Source organism: Branchiostoma lanceolatum, chromosome 3 (genome assembly GCF_035083965.1).
Source record: "Branchiostoma lanceolatum isolate klBraLanc5 chromosome 3, klBraLanc5.hap2, whole genome shotgun sequence".
In the NCBI taxonomy this organism is placed as follows: Eukaryota; Metazoa; Chordata; class Leptocardii; order Amphioxiformes; family Branchiostomatidae; genus Branchiostoma; species Branchiostoma lanceolatum.
The window spans coordinates 29,414,615-29,420,614 of record NC_089724.1 but is presented as its reverse complement, the minus strand read 5'-3'; positions in this window follow the sequence as shown (position 1 = coordinate 29,420,614).

Below are 6,000 nucleotides of genomic sequence, written 5' to 3'. Positions count from 1 at the left end.
TACGGTCCTGAAAAAAAGTTAGGGTCGGTAGGTAGGGATTCTTTTTCTTTTGAGATTTCGGCCGGAGTGATCCAATAAATACAGTATAACACCACAATAAAGACATTAGTAGTTTTAACTTGCATCATATTGTAGAAGTACAATGTTTACTCCGCATTTTTATACCAACTCATCTACGAACATAGAAATGAACATTTGCAGGACTACTTGGAATTCTGTCAGATTGAAAAGTTTATAGCACTTGCCAGCGATCGACCAAAAAAAAAGGTTAGGGTTGGCAGATTTTTGCCAGGTTCGGTCGGATAACCGGAAACACAAACTTTCTTTCACAGGCCTTGCAGTCTGCAAATCTTTTTACTCTGAGGGTTAATATTTGGCTTGAGAATCTTGGGTAAAATTACTGAAATATTTGTGAGATAACCGGAAAAAGAGTAATAATGCAGAAGAGTATGCAACCAACTGATACGCATGGATTGTTGAAGTTAGGCTTCTTGCAGATAACATCGATTTTTCAAGGTCTAATATGATATGATCTAAGCTATCCGAAATGCTATAGTACATTTTAATCACTGCGTTTCACTAAAATTTTTTAGCCTGATGATTCTTTCAACACTCGGTATTAAAGATCAAACTATAGTAACAGCATTTCTATTTATTCTCTTTAGCTAAGTTTAAGCCTATGACAGCAAGAATTTTCAATCTTTTACAAATGTAGCTTAGCCCAGTTTATTTTTATTGTAAGACGACATTTTCTTTCGATTACCAAAACGCAGGAAGAATTCTTAGAACACTGTTCAATCCATAGTTGAAAGGTTTTGAAATATGACATTAAGGGGATTTTGCATTGTCAATCAGAATAAACTTATACCAGCATGTGAATACTTGTAAGGTGTCTTCTGTTTTTGGTGTGACCTCTGTGACCTATTGCATGAGGTCTACGTCGTTCACATGGTCCTTTTTTGTTCTGCTAACCTGACGCTCAAATGAAAAAGTCAAATATCCTGCTAAATCAGTCTACGCACACTGCATAACACTTAAACTGAATCCCCATTTAAGATACACGGAAAATGCTTAACGCTCCTGTAACTAAGTGGGCAACGCCTGAAATGTATCAACCCACATATACAGCTAGAACGACTTCAAACGAACACATCACACGTTCTCTTTTGACCTTTGTGTTCCGAAGAAGAAGACACGCCAGTTTAACTCTCAGGTAAGAAGTTGACTCTGTGTACTCTACCCTCTACATACATGCTGTAGTTTCCGCTATTATGATAAAGATATCAAATTGAGTTCTATCAACCATGGTTTTGAGCTGATATTGGACAAAAGTTCCTACAACTTCAATGAGTTAAAAAGGTGTGTCAGGAAAGGCGAACAGTGACCTTAAACCGAAATTTGATATGTTTCTAGGTTGACCATGACACACGCATCGTTTTGTATGTAAATAGTTTTGGGAAGGTAGTTTGATAGAAGCGAAAAACGATTGAAAATTGTCAGCTTTAGTGCATAAGTGGGCCATGGGACACGAGAGTAGATATAGGACTAGCCAGACACGTACGCTGTCAACATGCGGTAAAATTGCTTATAGTATGCAAGCCTAAACGGTTGTATGATAGTTACAGATGACACTCACTATCTATTCAAGTTGTGACGTAAACTTTAAGGTAATTTTCCTACTTAAGAGCAAATGTCTGTAAGGATCAGACAATGGTGGCAGGGGTCAAAAAATCGATTCGGCTCATATTTTGCACAGTGATAGTACTTAACCTACTATCCCTCAAAATATCTTTCTTTTTGCTCAACTTCGATTGTTGGCATGGCAACGGGCCAAACAAGTTTTGGTGCCATTTTCCTTGATTTGGTTGGGTATGTCAAAAACATGAAAATTGGCTCATTTTAGGACATGATTACGAGCAGGTGCTTAAATTTAACGGAAAAACAAAAACTGGACTAAAAAGAGCAACTATTCAGCTTTACTAAGAATAGCTCGGAAGTTTTCAGAAATTCAAGTTGAAGTGCTTGGGCAACCTCAAAACAATACAGTGTTTGTAGCTTGTGAAAAAAGGTAATTTTGTCCCAACTTTGAAACGGTGTAAGTCCAAAGATGGTACTTTGTTTTGCTTCAAATTTACATAATATATACCAGGTACCAGATTTTGAATTTTGGTATCTTTTTCGGTTGTCACGTAACTGTCCTCAGAAGTAGGTCATTTTTTATGTTTGACGAAAAATATGATGTAGGGCCATATTTAAAGCCCAATATATGAGAAAGTAAAAAAGGGATCTGGTTTAAATTCATGTCAAATGTAACCCTATGCATGTTTTATCAAATGAATGTCTGCAAAGGTTGGTGTCTTATTTCGTTGCTGTGTACTTGCCCCTAAAAGTAGGCCATATTTTTGACATATGCAGAAATCAACATTTTTGGCTAACTTTGAAGCCCTGAAAAAGTCAAAGTAGGATGTTCTTTTCAATTCAATCCTTTTTCAAATGTACCCCTGTAACTCCATTAGTCAACGATTAAAAGACATCTATACCCCATCCATTCTCAGCCGAAATCTATTAGCTGTCATAGATTACATGTCGAAACAGGAAGGCACAACCGCACGCCTCTACAACATACACTTTGTCAACATTGTAATTTAAACCGAGTAGAAGATGAGCAACATTTCGTCCTAGATTGTAAGTTATACGATAGCGAAAGAAGTGTACTTTTTAACTTTATCAAAGAAAAATTCCCATATTTCGAACATCTTAATGCAACAGACAAATTCATATTTTTATTACGCCTGGATAATCCTTGTATAAGAAATATTGTCTGTTCATACATTTACACATGTACAAAGAAGCGAGAAGAAGTCGACACTACTGGACTAGCTTAGTTTAATAATACGTTTGTCTACTCTATACGTTTACAGCTTGTATTGTTGTATTTATGTCCTTGCATGTTCCATGTGTTAAGAGAGACGACCTGTACCTAGCCCCTCGGGGCATGAATGCACAATAAAGGTATTTCATTCATTCATTAAATTAGAGACGCGTGAAAACCAAGTTTTACTCCAACGCGGTCCCCGAGCTTCTATATGTGGCAATCCCGAACGCAGAGCGCGAATCTAAGGCTGAGAGTGAATTCGGAGATGACGGAAACCATCCCCAGCTTATTTCTTTGTCCCCAAATGCTACTTTACTGCCACCGATCCAAGCTCCATGGCGTCCGTCAGGGTCCTGGAGAACCTGAAAGCTCAGGGGTCCTCGACAGAGGCCAACCGCTGAGTCTTGAGACGATGCTTACGGTGGAGGCCCTGGCGCAGTTGCACGGCCTGTCACACCGGCTTGAGCTCCGTTCGGGCGTCCCCCTTCCCGAGAAGTACGACTGGATCATGACTGGCTCAGACATCAGAGTATTAGTGGATATTCTAATCTACGCACATCAGGACGCCTTAAAGGAATTCGCTGCAGCTTTTAATGACCAGGCAGAACTTATAGCTCGCCTGGAGAAAATAGGCCCCTATGTAGTCTCGAAGGAGGACCCGAGGCTTAAGGTGCTATGCAATGGAGAGTGTTGGGTCAATAACATCATGTTTAAGGTAAGATATGTTTGTCACGTTTTTCCTTTTTTGTTCAAATCTGGAGGTCACACAACATCATGGATGTTTTCTTCAATTTCCTCAAGATATCAAAATAGTTAATCAGGTTGCCAATAAATCACTGAATAAATAGACTCTCTGTACACAGCCAAGTGTTTTATTCAGCCGACGTTTCGGTGACCGTCTGTCATCTTCCTCATGGCAATTCTGACTAGTCTGCTGCATACCTCCATGGGTGTAGCTGCTGCTTACAAATGCGGTCCCAAAAGTAAAGTATTCACATAATTATACAGAGAGAGATATCTAATGCGGTGTTTTCGTTTGTGACCGCGTTGTAAAGACAGCAGTAATTATCCGTGTATATAGTGCAATGCAGAGTGTTGGGTCAATAACATCATCTTTAAGGTAAGAAATGTCATGTTTTGCCTTTTTGGGTAAAATCGCTTGTCGTTCATAGATGACTAATGGAAACAATGATATTATATTATGATTGTGATATGTCTAGCATGATATGTTTAATAATTTATTTTTGTGCATTACGTTGTCTAACATTATTGCATTTGGTGTGTATTTATATTTACACGTTAATCCATTGTCTGGCATATATAGTTTGTGTGTACTACGCAGTGAAATGATATTCTTGTATGTGACATCACAACGCAAATCGTTGTTGACCTATAGTGGTCTCTGCATATATAGGAGGGCCGTCATGCCCTACTTCGTAAGGCTTCGTAATGCCCTTTTAGTCTTCGCGATCCGTAGGCAGCCACCCAAAATGAACGTAGTTCGTAATCAGTACATTAGCCGTGGCGCATAATTGGTCGCTTTTATTATACGTAAAGCGTAGGCAGTTTACTTTATGCAACTTAAAACGGAATCCATAAATTACTAGTAAAGCGTAGGCTGATTTCAAAATGGTCCAATCCACAAGAGAGCGCCACCCCGCCATCATTCACCTGCGATGAATTTTTCTAGGTCCCCCTAAAGCTGGCGTCACAATTCATGCGAGAGTCGGCCGACTTTGTAGATCGCCCGAAGCTCGCCGAATTTCAAAATCGCCCGAGCGTCGACCGTCTTTTCCAATGAAAATTTCGGGCGACGTCCGTCGAACACTAAAAACTAAAAATCCCCCATGAGATGGTAACGTCTCTTGGACGAAGTCAGTATCGACTAACCTGGTAAAAGGCCAATATTTGGATCAACTTTTATTTCTAAAAATCGTCCGAAGCGCGCGAAATCGACAGGACGTCGGCAGTACTTCGGCCGAAAATGTATATTTGAAGCTCTTCACACGATGGTCAAATAAAGGCGCAAAATTTCCAGACTTTTTTAGAATTCGAACGGCATTCTATCATGTTCGAAGTGACGTATTCGAATAGAACGTGCTATTCGGGGTCACTCGCGGTCATTTGCAAGTTTTCACTGAAAATCCGCGCCAAAACGCCCTTTCTGTCCGAGGTCCCTTGCATAAGAATAAAAAACACTTTATCACAAATACAAACTATTTTCTGGACAGTCTCTCTTTCCTGGCATTTTGTTGTGGACATGGAACATGTAACTAAGCTACTGGCGCCATTGTTGATGACTTTGAATCATGCAGGACATGTTTACGCCGGCATCAAGCACCCCCTCCCTTTATCCGTGAGGCTTGGCATTATTCCAAAGTGGTATGAAAAACTCGAACAATGTGAGTTCAAACTCAGTCATCGAGGGCTTAAATTATCGAGAACTAATATCCCCAGGCTTGTGTTTTAGGGATTTTTCTGATACGGCGGAAATTTTGAATTACGGGTGTTTGAGTGTAAAAAAAAGTATTTTTCGACATATTTTCGGCCGTAGAAATAATTTGAAAGAGAAATTTAAAAAATCCAAAAACAGAAAGTCTAGTATTATTGTTATTGTTCAGAATATAGAAGATTGGAATTTTTAGTCACGTTATTTAAACCGTTGTGTTATTTTGTCCACCGAACATCCTTTCTAAAACAGCCAACTTGGCCAATCTAAGAAAATATTCAGACAAAATTATGCAACATGCGTAAAACGGCAGGATTAGAGGTATACATATTGACTAATTTCATTTCCGATTGGCGAGACACGTGCGAGAGATCGTTTTTCTAAATATCATGATTTTTTAGAAGATGTTACAGCTCCCCCGGGGACCGCGCGGGAGTCCCGGTAACCTGATACGCTCCCTTACAGTGGAAAGTTTCCCCTGGCAACGAACCATCGTGTCAACTCGTCGGCCGAGCTGAATTTCTTATTTGTGACGGGGGCTTAAGTATACTGTGGTACTTCCAATGAACTCGTACCCAGAGCATTGTGCTGAAAGACAACGCAAACAAAGAGGAACGTTAACCATTGTGTATAATCTTAACTTAAGTTTGTCAACCGTGAACGGAGCTACAATAAA